This window comes from Rhineura floridana, chromosome 11 (genome assembly GCF_030035675.1).
Source record: "Rhineura floridana isolate rRhiFlo1 chromosome 11, rRhiFlo1.hap2, whole genome shotgun sequence".
Taxonomy (NCBI): Eukaryota; Metazoa; Chordata; class Lepidosauria; order Squamata; family Rhineuridae; genus Rhineura; species Rhineura floridana.
The window spans coordinates 68323272-68337660 of NC_084490.1; the positions used below are offsets into that span (position 1 = coordinate 68323272).

Sequence of the window (14389 nt, forward strand, 5' to 3'; positions counted from 1 at the left end):
TTAGCCAGGATTATTAGCAAGTTGTCAGCCTAAGAAAAAATTATCTCCTAGCACAGCCTTTCCCAACTAGTGGGCCACCAGATGTTGTTGGACCACAATTCCCATCTTTCCTGACCATTGGCAATGCTGGCTGAGGCTGATGGGAGTTGTGGTCCAACAACATCTGGTGGCCCACTAGTTGGGAAAGGCTGTCCTAGCATTTATATCAATACTTTCAGTTCCATGGTTATGCCAGTGATGGATGGGGCCAGAGACAAATGTGGGTGAATCCAGAGACAAATGTGGGTGGAACTTTTCAATGGATGTGAATCTTGCCTTTGTACAATAGGCTACAGCCCTGCCATACAAAAGCCAGAGGTTTCTATACATGCAGGCCCTCCATCCTGGCAAGTATCACAGTTCAAGGACACATTCTAGCCAACCAAAAGCACTCAACGAGGTTGTAGAGCCGGGCCAATGAAAGGTATGGCCTGGGAAGGGGCTATAGCCTAAGAAGAGTCCAGAGGGTTGGGCAGAGAGGCCTAGGACTGTTTTTGACCCCTGGGCCCGAGGTCCCCCACCCATGGTGCAGAATTGCTTCAGAGGGGAAAGCTATGCAGCCTCTCCTCTTGTCTTTCCTCCTCTCAACCTGGCAGTCTTGTGCATTGCTTTTCATAGGTGAAGGGACTCACCAGAAGGTTGTTGCATTAATATGCCATGTGAAAACTTTTGAAGACTGTTTGGAGGTACTGTTTACCAGTTTGGAACCAGAATATGGTGTATATCTTGCCATCTTTTGGAATAGCTACATGGGCTAGAGGTCCATTTCTAGGCACAATGCAAAACACTGGGTTTAATCTATAAAGCCTTAGCAGCCTGGGACCAAGGTGCCTAGAGAACCACTGGCTTCTATACGGCTCTGTCAGGACATTAAGATTGGCCTCTGAGGCCGTGCTCCAAGTCTCTTGCCATCTGAAAAAAGGTGAATAGTTGTCAGAGATTGTATGTTTTCAGTTGTGGCACCCCATCTTTGAAATTGCCCTCTATTTTCAGTGCCAGGGTAACACTTTTTAATTGTCCAGGCCTTTTGCTTAGTTTCATTTATGCAGGAATTTTATCTGCTGTATGATCTGTTGAATTCATTGATATTTACTGTGAATTTTAGTCTTGCAAGCTGTTCTGTGAGGTTCTGCTGAAAGGCAGCTAATAAATAATTTAAATAAATACATGCAAAAGCTAACTTGTCACTTAGAAACCAAGAATACAAATGGCCACTCCATCCTGTACCTGGAATGAAATTGTTTATTTCAGAAATTGTGTGAAGCTCTGCTTCTATAAGCATAGATAGAAACAGTGGGAATATTCTAGTAGACTTCTGTGCCTTCTCTTCAGGGCTTCCCATACCTTCCCCTTTTTTCCCATCCAGACATAGAACAATGTCCCCTGCCTGCCTTCTTAGATAATCATAATCATTTTTTCCTGATTTGGCAGAATTGTTGTGTGATAACCTAAGACATGGGCATGGTTATGGGTCAATGGTGGGAGGCTGAAGACCTATGTCAAATAGTAGCATGTGAAGATCCTGTCCTGCCAGGATGCCAAGGAGATTTCCTCACAGGAAGGACAGGGGATGGTGTCATGAGCCCTGTGGTTCTGATAGGGTCTGGATTGGTGTGGCAGTGTTTGGCAGACGAGGAGGCAGAGGGGATGAGTGAGCTGAAGCCAACCTGGAAGGAGGATGAGGATGAGGAGGACCTAGCCCCCTTGATTCAGGATGCTAGGGATGGGGTGATGGGGTCACTGCCTTTTGCTCCCCCACCACCTTGCCCTCAGAGCAGGACACGGCATTGGGAGGCCATGGATTAGACAGGAGGGGTGGCAGAGCAGGAGGGGGAGGCTGGGGCAGGGCAGTGCTGCAGGGGTGAGACTGCTGGGACCATCAGGGGAAGCTTTTCCACCTGCTTTGCTCCCTCACCACTGCTCTTAGAGACATTTTTCTGGGGACTGTCCTTTATCACGAAGATGAATGCTTTTGATTTTTAGCTGTTGTTGCTTTTTAGAAATGCTAGGATTTTGTTGGCTTGAGTTTTTGTAAATTGTATTGTTTTTATTTGTATTTGTGTTTTTCTATTTGTGTGTAAGCTGCCTTGGGGGCCTTTTTGCCCAAAAGGCGGCCTAGAAATAAACCATAACATAACACTGTCACCACAGGCTTGACCGTACCTCCACCAGTGCCAACAGTTGCAGCTTTCTCACAGAAGCACCTGCCTCCAAATGCAGTCTTCCCATGCAGGATGAGAGTCCCGCAAGTGAGCTTGTCATACCTAGGTCTTTTAAAGCAAGGTGGGAAGGGCATGGAGATTTGTCAGGACATCTTTGTTGTTACCGTTCAGTCTTGAGCTCCAGACCCTGCTCTTAGACTCTTGATTTGTGACCCCAGTAGTCCGAACCTACCGTGGAACCTGTATCAAACTATCCTGAATAAATGTATCTGTATTGTGCCTCGGCTCTCCCTTCAGGGGCAGGAAGGGGGGAGGCATTAGTTGCAGGCGCCTCAGCTGTCTGAGGGCGCGGAAGAACCAGCAATTATTGAGTCTGAGCAGGACCTTGGAAGGGGAAGCGAGCCTGAACTTGGGCCAATTCCCACTGATAGCGCGATCTCAGAAGCAGAGAGTGTGCCGCCCCCAGTTGTCGCAGAGCACCTGTTGGGGGAAGTTCAGGAGACTCTGCCAACTCCTCCCCAGCCAAGCAGTTCTCAGGATGCTAACAGTGTGACGCAGCCTACTGACCTTGAACCTACTCCAGAGCAGGTGTCTTCCGATGAACCGTTGGAGACCCACCCCCCGCCGCCTTGTGCCCACCGCCGTGAAAAGCGGACAGGGCAGAGACAGGACTTGCAAAGGAGTCAGAGATTACGCTCGAAAACGTTCCCTACTTAAGCTGGCAGCGCACAGGGGGGGTTTGCTGAGTCAACTTTCTTCATATGCCGCAGAGCATGCCTAGAGTGTAGTTAGGGATTCTAGTGAGTGAGCACAGGGTTTTCTATGAAGTGCCATGCCTTTGATGTATCCATTACTCTAATAAAATGAGATTTACTTGCACCCTCATCTCAGCCTCGTTCTTCCGGCTCTGGACGGGACAATCTGTCTTCTTGTTATTATTTTTTATTTATTTTATAAGTATAACACAACAAATAGAACAGTGGAGTACAAAAAACAGGAAATTAAATATATCTTAACACCATTTTGAAAATTGACAATAGTATATCAAAAATGGATTTTTTTCTGCACCTAGTTACAAAGAAAAAGAGTACAGTAGGGCCCCGCTTCCCGGCGTTCCGCTAATACGGCGGCTTTCATTCCCCGTTTTAAAGCTGATTTTGCACTTTTGCGGCATTTTTGCGCAACGTGCCCCATTATGCTCAATGGGGTTCCGCTTTACGGCGATTTCCGCTTTACGGCGGGGGTCCAGAACGGAACCTGCTGTATAAGCGGGGCCTCCTGTATAGTATAGAATCTGATACAAAGAAAAAGAGTATAGTACAGAATCACTCTGTTACTTGAAAGAAAAGCCTCATCATGGTGTTTTGGACAGGGGCCAGGACAGTTGGTAATGAAGATAGAAGCAATTTTGTTTCTCCTGGGCTCTTGCTGGGACGATACCTCCCTTGCCCATCACCAGCTGCCTCATGTCGTGAGCCAAGCAGGGAGGGGGCAGGTAGACAAGGGTGAAATAGAGGATGAGGACTTGGACTGGGAACCTGGGGAGGGGGCAGACAGTGGGATGGACTCTCAGAGTGCCCCAGCCCTTGTCTCGGGCAGCTCAGCCCCCTCAGCTCCTGACCCCTCTGTGGAAGTGCCACCTGGCACGTCTGACACTCTCCAATTGGACATGCTGCTGCCAGAGATTCAACCTTGCATGTCAGATGTTTCCTAGCCTAGCTCTGCCCAGCTTCCCCCACCCGAACTGACATCTAGCAGCCCCCCTTTGTCGGAGGGGGAAGCTGAGATCAAACCACCTTTGCCCCGTGCTTGGAGGCATTTGAGGTGAGAAGTTCAGCAGACTGAGTTGAGGAACCTTCGTTTGCACACAAGATCCAAGCCTACTTATGTGATTGTAGGAATTTAGAGGCATTTCCTTACAAGAAACATTGGGATGGAAGTATAGAGATGATTCCTGAAGAATGGGGTGAGAAGGTGGAGGCTGGCTGACTCAAGCAGAGCTTGGAAAAGTTATTTTTTTAAACTACAACTCCCATCAACCCCAGCCAGCATGGCCACTGGATTGGGCTGATGGGAGTTGTAGTTCAAAAAAGTAACTTTTCCAGGCTCTGGACTCAAGGAGCTTGAGGAGAAAATGCAGTGTTGTAACTACTACTTAATAAAATTACCTTGTTAACTGTTGGCTCAATATATTGAACCCAAACATACTACATGGTGTCAGGCCAAAAGGCTTCTGAAGCGGTGTGTAGCTTTCTCCTGCCTTGGGGAAGCTGAGGGCTGTAGGAAAGAAGGACCTCACCCAGAGGCCTGAGGCCTGGTCTAAATTTAACAGGAGAAGAACCATTAGCTTCCTCAACACAAAGGTCATTATGGAACTTTTACAACCTCCATCAAGCCTGAAAATGTCTGGAAATATTGCAGAAAACTGGAGAAAATTCAAGCAAAGATTTGAACTCTGTCTGGCAGCCACAGGGGCTAAAGGGAAACCTGATATAGTAAAATAATCAATATTGTTACATGTGGTGGAGGAGGAAGCACTGGAGATTTGGAATAACTTCCAGTTTGCAGAGGGAGAAAACATGAAGTTCAGTCATGGCAAAATTTGAGGAGTATTGTATACCCAGAAAAAATGAAACCTTTGAAAGGCATAGATTCTTTACGTGCATGCAGAAGATGGATGAAAGTATAGAGCAATATGCTGCAGAGGTTAAAACCCTTAGCAACACCTGTGCTTTTGGGACCCTGTCTGATCAGAGACTGGATTATTTATGGCATTAGGGAGAATGCAATAAGTGAAAGGCTGTTGCATGAAGAAGATCTCACACTAGAAAAAACTCTCAAAATATGTAGAGCAGCAGAGGTAGTGAGAGCCCAAGCAAAAGAGCCGAGGCCAGCTGAGGAGACTCTGTGTGCTAAGCAAGCAGCAACAGGGACAGCAGAAGCCAGACCAGAGAGTGCAGCAGCCACCTAACAAATTTCCTGGGAAAGGAAACAGGCTTGAGCCAAGGTTGCAGAAACTGTGGCAGGCAGCATGGTCAGAAACAGTGTGCTGCATTTGGGAAGGTCTGTTACAATTGTGGCAAGCACAACCACTTTGCAAAATGTTGCAGGTCACAAGTATTGAAATCCCAAGTGCATGCTGTTGAGCAGATGCAGGAGGGACCATTTTTTATGGATGTAGTGGAATCAGATTGAGAGAAGGGGAAGAAGTGGAATCTGCCAGTGGAAGTACAAGGAACAGTGGTGTCCTCTAAGCTCGATACAGGTGCTCAGGTTAATGTGTTGCCTGAAGAGGATTATGAAAGACTCCAAGTCAGGCCAAAAATACATCCAACAAGTATTAAACTAACTGAGTATTCTGGAGTGTAGATACCAGTAAAGGGACAGCATCAGACACAAAGACCGTGTGTACAACCTGGCATTTATTATAGTTCCTAAAAAGGTGACTCCAATTCTGGGTTTGGCAGCATGTGAGAAGCTTCATCTGATTAAATGAGTACTGCCATGCAAGCCATTGGGGAACAAGAATATGAGACACTGATTTTGAGTTATATATTTGAAGGACTTGGCTGTTTACCAGGTGAACATACAATCTAAATAAATAAATCAGTTCCCCAGTGATCCATCCATGCAGAAAAGTGCCTGTTGCACTTTGTGACAAACTCAGAGAGGAGCTATCAAGGATGGAGGCTTTACAGGTCATTGAGAAGACTGAGGAACCCACAGAATGGGTGAGCTCTCTAGTTACTGTAGAGAAGCTTAATGGCAAGTTACGGGTTTGTCTTGATCCCAGAAGCCTTAACAAACCTGTAACGAGGAAGCATTTCAAACTTTCTGCTAGGGAGGAAATCACGGTACAATTTGCAGGTGCTTGCTTTTTCAGCAAACTTGATGCCTCCTCTGGCTTTTGGCAGTTAAAAGTCACAGAGGATAGTTCCAAGCTCTGCACATTCAATGCCCCCTTTGGGATGTATTGCTTTCTGCGGCTTCCATTTGGTGTGGATTCAGCACCCAAAGTGTACCATAGAACTATACACAAAATATATGAGCACACTGATGGAGTTGACACCTCAGTGGATGATTGTGTGGAGTTCTATCAAAGCTGAACATGATCTGCGGCTTCGGAAGGTCTTAAATGCAACAAGAGCAGCAAATCTGAAATTAAATAAAGAAAAATGTATTTGAGTCACTGAACTGACATTTTTGGGAGATGTGATCTCTACAGAGGGAGTAAAACCTGGCAAGAGAAAGGTTGAAGCTATTGAAATGATAGCCTCATTGAAGAAAGATGTGCAATGATTCCTAGGGATGGTTAATTACCTTGGGAAATTTATACCAAATTTGTCATCTAAAGCAACACCCCTCCAGGCACTTCTTGAACACAAACATGAGTGGTACTGGGGTGCACCACAGGAGGAAGCATGGGCCATCTTGAAAAAGGAACTTAGCAAAGCCCCTGTGTTAAGTTCTATGATCATGGTAAGTCACTCAAGATTTCTTCGGATGCCTCACAGCCTGGCTGGGTGCAGTGATTATGCAGAGCCATGGCAGTAACTGGCAACCAGTGGCGTATGCATTTAAGGTATTGACTGAGGCAGAAACCAGGTATGCACAGATTGAAAAAGAGCTGCTAGGTATCCTGTTTGCTTGCCTGAGATTCCACCAGTTTATCTATGGACATAAAGTGCAAGTAGAAACTGACCATAAATCTCTTGTAGCATTGTTTGAAAAGCCATTAAATGATTGTACTTTGAGAATCCAAAGGATGATGCTTAAATAACAAAAATTTGACTTGATAATGTCCAATACACCAGGCAAATTGATGTTTATGGCAGATGCACTGTCCAGGGCAACACAATCTTCATTGTACCCAGAGCCTATTTCAGATATGGAAGTGCAGGCATATGTAGACCTGATAGTACAGTCACTTCTAATAGCTGATAGAAAATTACAGCAAATTTTAGCAGAAACAGAACGATGATGCCATGTGCCTCCTGAAAAAACATATACTTGAAGGTTGGCCACAGGACTACAGCAGCTATGATCCAAGCCTATGGGAATACTGAAACTGCAGGTATGATCTCTCAGTGATAGATGGGCTGATTTTCTAAGGGAGCAAGGTAGTGATTCTAAGGACTCTCTGGCATGAAATGCTCAAAAAAATCCATGAAGGTCATCTTGGAATTGAAAAATGTAAGAGGGCACATGAGGTAATGTATTGGCCATGGGTCAATCAGTATATTGCTAACACAGTAGCAAACTGTTTCACTTGTTTAAAGTTCAAGCCATCCCAGCAGGCGGAACCTCTGCATCTGCACCCTGTTCCACAGAGAGCATGTGAGAAGGTAGGCACTGATCTCTTTATTTGGAATTCATGAGCATACTTGATAGTTACTGATATCCAGAGATCTGCAGCCGGAATGGTACAAGCAGTATGTCAGTAATAGCCAGCCTGAAGACCATGTTTGCAAGGCATGGAATCCCATGTGAACTTTTCTAGTGACAATGCACCTCAGTTTTCCAGTTCAGAGCTTAAGCAGTTTGCAAAGGATTGGGACTTCCATCACAGTACATCCAGTTCCCATTACTCCCAATCCAATGGCCTTGTGGAAAAGCCCATCCAAACAGTTAAAAACCTGATGAAATAGGCAGCTGACAGTAGAGGAGATTTATATAAGGCATTATTGGTTTACAGCAGTACACCATTGGACTATGGCTGGTCTCCAGCACAGTTACTCATGGGAAGAAGGATACGCTGTAACTGAAGAATTACTTATGGAGGAACATAACCATATAGAAGTTCAAAAAAATAAGCTCTGAAGCAAAAACAAAAACAGTATTTTGACAGAAGAGCAAAGGAGCTCCCTGGACTGAAACCAGGTGACAAAGTGTGCTTGAGAAATTATAGCTCCAATCTCTGGGATCAGAGGGGCACAGTCCAACAGCTAGTGCACCCATGAGCGTAAGGAGAGACTTTTTGATGTAATCATTGGAATCTCCGAGCACTCCAAAAGAGTGATCCAGATGTTCCAGCAGGTGGAAATGGGACAGACTCTACATTAACACCTCTTGTATGTTCACAAAGGCAGAAAGAAAAACAAGTTGTTCCTGTCCCATCCAGAGCTGAGTAACGCAGGTACACACGGTTCTGTGAGGTTTTCTCTTTTTATTAATGTTACAGTTATATTGAAAGCATTTTGATGCATTCACCTAACTATGCTTTCTAAGAACTATTCCCTGACCAGCGCTGATTAAGCTTGCCTCCAGTTTCAGACATTGACTCAACACCCCTTCCTTGTCAATGCCCACTTAAATAGCTTTCACTTTCACACACAAACAACTCTTCCTCCTAACCCCGTTATTCTTTGTGCCTCTGGATCCTGCAAGAGAAGGGGAAGGGGGCTGGACCTCGACTTCCCCTTCCAAATGAGGGGGGCTAGCAGTCTGGGCAGGCATGGGAAACTGCTGGGTGCCTGGTTGGGAATCTGCAAGTTGGTCAGGCGGCTCCTCGGGTGCTGGAGAAGGGGGCATATCCTTGGAAGCAACCTCTGACAGCTCTCCCTGTTCTTCCACATGGGGAGTGGGAATTTGGGGGCAATGCAAGCCCTCCTCCCTCAACTCCATGCCCAAGTCCTCAAAGTCAGAGTCCTCCTCCTGCAAACCCTCCCCCCCATCCTGGGTCACAACAGTTCCCCAGAATGACCTTATGAAAGATAAGGTGAAGGAATATGAGATGCCTCAGCAGTCAGAAAGGAAACTGAAAGCTCCACAGAGACTTATAGAAACTTGCTGAGAAGCCTGAGATAAAGCAGGGAAGTGAGTGGTACAGTCTCTCTCTAGAGTGATGTGCTAGTACCCTCTCCTCTACCGAACTTAGTTCTTGTTTGTCTGTTGGTGTTTGTTATTTTGGTAGAGAAAAGGGGAGATGTAGTGATTGCAGTAATTTAGAGACATTTCCTTACAAGAAACATTGGGATGGGAGTTTAGAGATGATCCCTGAAGAATGGGGTGAGGAGGTGGAGTCTGGCTGACTGAAGGAGCTTGAGGAGAAAATGCAGTGTTGTAACTACTATTTAGTAAAACTACCTTGTTAACTGTTGGCTCTATATATTGAACCGAAACATATTACACACGTCAGACGTTTCCTAGCCGAGAGCTGCCCAGCTTCCCCCGCCCAAACTGCCCTCTAGCAGCCCCCATTTGTCGGACGGGGAAGCTGAGATCAAACCATCTTTGCCTCACACTCGGAGGTGTTTGAGGCAGGAAGTTCAACAGACTGAGCTGAGGAGGAGCCTTCATTTGTGCGCGAGATCCAAGCCTACTTAAGGGGACTCAGAGGGGAGGAACTCAGTTGCTGAGGCAACATCTTAGAGCCGTGAGGTTATGCTTAGTCAGATTTAAAGCAGTGCAAAGTTCCTAGAAAGAGTAGTTAGGTTAATGAGGCAAACTGCTTTGGATGTATCTATTACTTTAATAAAAAGAGAAAAAGCCACAACCGAGTCTGAGCCTGGTTTCCTCGACTTCGGGCAGAACGCCTCAAGAGCTTGATTGCTCAGCTCCTGCTCCACCAGCAGCTCAAGCACAGTACCAGGTCATGGAAACAGGATGAATAGCAGCAAGTGGGTTCCCGTTCAAGATTGATGTTGTGGGACTTCCATGTTAATTAACTTCATTTCTCTCTGTGTGGTATTTCTTGTTGAATTTTATTTGATCAGTGGTGGCTGGTGCTCTCTAAAACTAGTAGGGCTGCTATGAGTCACAGGGATGTGGCCAACAAGGTCACAGGGCATGGCCAGGGTCTGGTTTTCTTCCTATCCTCCTGCATTGAGAAGTTCTGTGGATGCTTAAACATTATCATTTTACAAATAGAACCTAAAGAAACTGAAAAGTGCCTTACTTTGATTTAGAAGGGGTCCACAAAAGACAATAAAGTTGTCAATAAAACAACCTTTTTATGCTCCCAGGCATTTTAATCTTTTAATTTTATTAATCTTTCTACTTTTAACATGTATCCTTCTTAATTTGTGTTGTATTTTCGTTTTTGTTGTGCTTTCTGTTGTTTGTTTGTACATGTTTTTGTGATTTTTTTACTATGATATATTGTATTTTATCTTGTTTGTTCACCGCCCTGAGAGCTATTCTGCTAAGGGCGGTATATAAATTGAAATAATAAATAAATAAATAACGTGAGCATTCATATATATATAAACACAATGGTTAGAGCACTGGAGTAGGATCTGGAAGATCCCCACTCAGCCATGAACAACACTAGAAGTTCTCCCTCCTTTTCCAAAAGTCAACAAAAGGCCCATCAGGACCAAAGCATACCTCCCTGTGCCACTCTGCGGTTTTTCCCTTGCTCCCCATGCAGCAAAATACACTCACCCACCTACTCTGCACAATCAAATGCTGAACTGAACTCACACAGAAATTTTGCTGCTGCTTTCAAAGGCTGGCTGCAGAAAAAGAATCTTGCTTCCTGCTGCTTGCAAAAGGGAGGAAAGAGCAACACAAACACAAGAGAGGAGCCTATGCAGATTGCAAATGTATGTATCTGCGGGCTCAGATTGAAATGCATTGCGGAGGCTTTTCATAGTCCTGCCCTAATGCTATGGAATTTCCAATGCATTTCTGAGGGACTCCTTCATTGGTTAGAGCTTATTCCATGGGAAATAAAATCAAAATGGAGATCCTGGAGGTGCTGAGGGCACACCTGCCCTCCCTAAGCCACTCCTACTAGAATTTTACCCCTGGAGACGGGTGGAACCATAGCAATGGTTGTGATTGGTTATGCTATTGAGAGTTGAACAGAACAGAAAATGAACAGAAACAACTACAGAGTGTCTCTAAATGTGAGGTACTATATTGAATATGAATGTAAGGAACAGAGAAGGGACTGGGCTATAGGTTTGGGGGGTTAGGGTGGGCAGTGCTCCACCTGCCCTTAATGAGAGGCCTCTGCTGTATTTGATCATAGACTTAAGTAAGTAAGGCTGTAATCTATATACACGTACAAGAAAAAGCTCCATGGAACTCAATTGGGCTTGTGTCTGAGTAGATGTGAATTAACACAGGAACATTGTAGAGCAATCCTACTTTATTGTTCCGAAGCTAACACGCGACTCTATTTCATGTACTGATTAGTGATACATGTGGAGCATTTATAATAGCAAAACATTTATGTGTGGATTTATATTATTTTAATTGCATTTATTAGTCATTTCCCCCCACAAAAATGACCCAAAGTGACTTACAATAATAGTTGTTGTTATTTGCCTTCAAGTCAGTTACAACTTATGGCAACCCTACAAATCTTTTGGATATATCCATAGGGTCTTCATGGTAAGAGGTATTCAGAGGTAGTTTACCACTGCCTTCCTCTAAGCCTACAGCACCTGGTATTCCCAGGCGGTCTCCCATCCAAGTACTAACCAGATCTGACCCTGCTTAGCTTCCGAGATCAGATGAGATTGGGCTTGTTCAGGTAGTATGGCTGTATACAATAATAGTACAAACATTAAAACCAAGTATAAAAATGAAAACAGAATGAAAACTAAAAATACATCCATACATATATAAAAGACAGGTCTAGCACATTCCACCCTACTAAAAGAGGCCATAAATACTGAAAACCCTTCCAATTAAGGCTGAAAGCTGGGTAAGAAGAAACATTTCTGTCTGTGATACCTACCTTTCACTGTATCACACTCTTTACTGTAAACAGTTACAGAGCAGGTCACAAAAAACATAATTCATAATTCAATTACGAAAAAAACTTTCAGTCTAACATTTCACTTTTCACGTTCACTCAAGCTCCCAAATGCCACAAAATTGCAGTTTACAAGGGCCACACCTTTATGTTATTAAGGCAATATTGATACAATCTGATATGGCATCTTACCTTATGTTTAGTTCCAGTTTCATCACTAGGCTGATCTGGGTGGTTGCCCCTTAACACAATATGTCAAACCAAATGTTTTTTGTTAGTTGGATTGGATTACATTTTGAGAAAGCTGCGCCTACAACCATCTCATCAGGCCAACTTGAAATTAAAATTTATTTATTTATTTATTACATTTATATCCCACCCTTTCTCCCAAAGGAGCCCAGGGCAGCAATGTTGCAAAAATGAGGAACTCAATGGAAAAAAGGAAAGGACCACATAACCTCATTAATAAGAAATAACATACTATTTGGAAGTACAAGATTTTACATGCAACTTACCTCATGCCTTTTAAGTGGCTAATTTATGAAGTGAAATCAACTGAAAAGTGAGAGTAGTAAACTGTTTGCCTAAACAGGCTCCAGGGTCTTTAATGGCCAACTTTACTGGCTGATCCTGATGCTTCTTTGCCTGTAAAAACTAGAGGAGGATAGGGACAAAAGTAGAATTAGTTGGTTCTGCCTGTGATGGCTCTGGCTGCATCTATCCCTGGCCTTTCATCCTACCTATCCCAATGGGCACCAACCACCACTGTAGTGAGTACTTTCTCTCATCTCCTGTTGACATTCCACCCCTTCTGTCTCCTTTACTTAACCTTTCACAACAGGTTTGTATGGAGCATGAGCAGGGAACATCCCTATGCAATCCCATTGGATTACGCTGCCCTCAACAATTTATTATACAATCGTGGGTATGACACATACCAGATGTTTCCCATGATCTAACACAACGCACCATTTCCCAAAAGATGCAGTACAAATGGAGAAAAGTTTTCCCCAACACCACCCAGGAAAGTCAATGGAAGGAAAACATACACCACTTCTCCACTTGCCAAAGTCTCTCGTCAAACATTTAACTCATTCAAAATAAGCTATTACTTATCCTTTCTAATCCAAATTTGGCATGGAACATCTTCGAAATTACCTCTCCTATATTGCCAAGTTTCAAATCAGTCCATTGATCCATTTCCTAACCACAGAACCTATTTCCCCCTCTCTCCCCTACCTTCCAAATTCTCATTATACTGGCAGAATGTGGCCTTGTTAAAAAAAACCCAGAACATCCAAATAAAAACAAATCAGGTTAAAACTGAAGCTAATATAAAAGTTCCCCATCTGACACAAAGAATTCAAAAGGCCTGATCCTGAAAAGCTCATCAGTGTCAAACTTCACTAGGAACAGTCAAAAGGGCTTCCCCAGCAATTCTGCATTCATAGCACAGGGAGAGGTGCACTTTCAGATTATTGGATCCCAAACCACTTGGGGTTTATAATCCAAAACCATCTTCTTGAATTGGATTTGGTAATGAATAGGCAGCCAGTGTAGAACTTCCAAGACTAAATATATGGTATATGGTCTCATGCCATTCCTGCAGCTGCTTCCTGCACTAGCTGCAGTCTGAGACATCTTCAAGAGCAGCCCATGTACAGTGCATTACAGTAGTCAAGTCTGGCTATAGTTGCATGTTAAGAGAGATTACCATGCAAGATTTGTCAAATGCATAGAAATAAAAGAAGAGTTTCAGATTAGCACATAGACTGGTGTAGTATTCACCAACTTTTCAGAGTAGGTATCTACTTTTAATACCAACCTGCAATATTCTAAATACTTTATAGTACAAGTGAACCTGTAACAAAATGTTGCAATGTGTTCACTGTTTCAGCCATTTCCTCCTCCACAGTATTCCATTCCAGTACTCCCCTTCCCACCCAGTTTCCCTTTCTCCCCCACACAACAAGCTGCCAGAATTTTGTGACCACTGAGCACATTCACTCATAGAACCATAGAATAGTAGAGTTGGAAGGGGCCTATAAGGCCATCAAGTCCAACCCCCTGCTCGATGCAGGAATCCAAATCAAAGCATTCCCGACAGCTGTCCAGCTGTCTCTTGAATGCCTCCAGTGTCAGAGAGCCCACGACCTCTCTAGGTAATTGGTTCCATTGTCGTATGGCTCTAACAGTTAGGAAGTTTTTCCTGATGTCCAGTTGAAATCTGGCTTCCTGCAACTTGAGCCCATTATTCCATGTCCTGCACTCTGGGACGATCGAGAAGAGATCCTGGCCCTCCTCTATGTGACAACCTTTCATGTACTTGAAGAGTGCTATCAAATCTCCCCTCAGTCTTCTCCAGGCTAAACATGCCCAGTTCTTTCAGTCTCTCCTCATAGGGCTTTATTTCCATTCCCCTGATCATCCTTATTGCCCTCCTCTGAACCTGTTCCAGTTTGTCTGCATCCTTCTTGAA

The 14389-nt window shown here is 44.2% G+C and overlaps 1 protein-coding gene, 1 long non-coding RNA gene and 1 pseudogene across 2 annotated transcripts in view; 1 reads left to right on the forward strand and 2 right to left on the reverse strand.

The window, feature by feature from the left end:
- LOC133367017 (poly(rC)-binding protein 3-like) overlaps positions 1–14389 on the forward strand; it is a 482686-nt gene that overhangs the window by 18002 nt on the left and 450295 nt on the right. The gene's annotated exons all lie outside the window — the stretch shown is intronic.
- LOC133367040 (uncharacterized) lies at positions 5710–13148 on the reverse strand. Its single transcript, XR_009758506.1, has 3 exons — positions 13069–13148; positions 12426–12564; positions 5710–6356 (listed from the first exon to the last, which is right to left on the reverse strand). It is a non-coding gene; the product is annotated as an uncharacterized LOC133367040 (long non-coding RNA).
- Positions 11585–11702, reverse strand: LOC133368164 (5S ribosomal RNA; annotated as a pseudogene).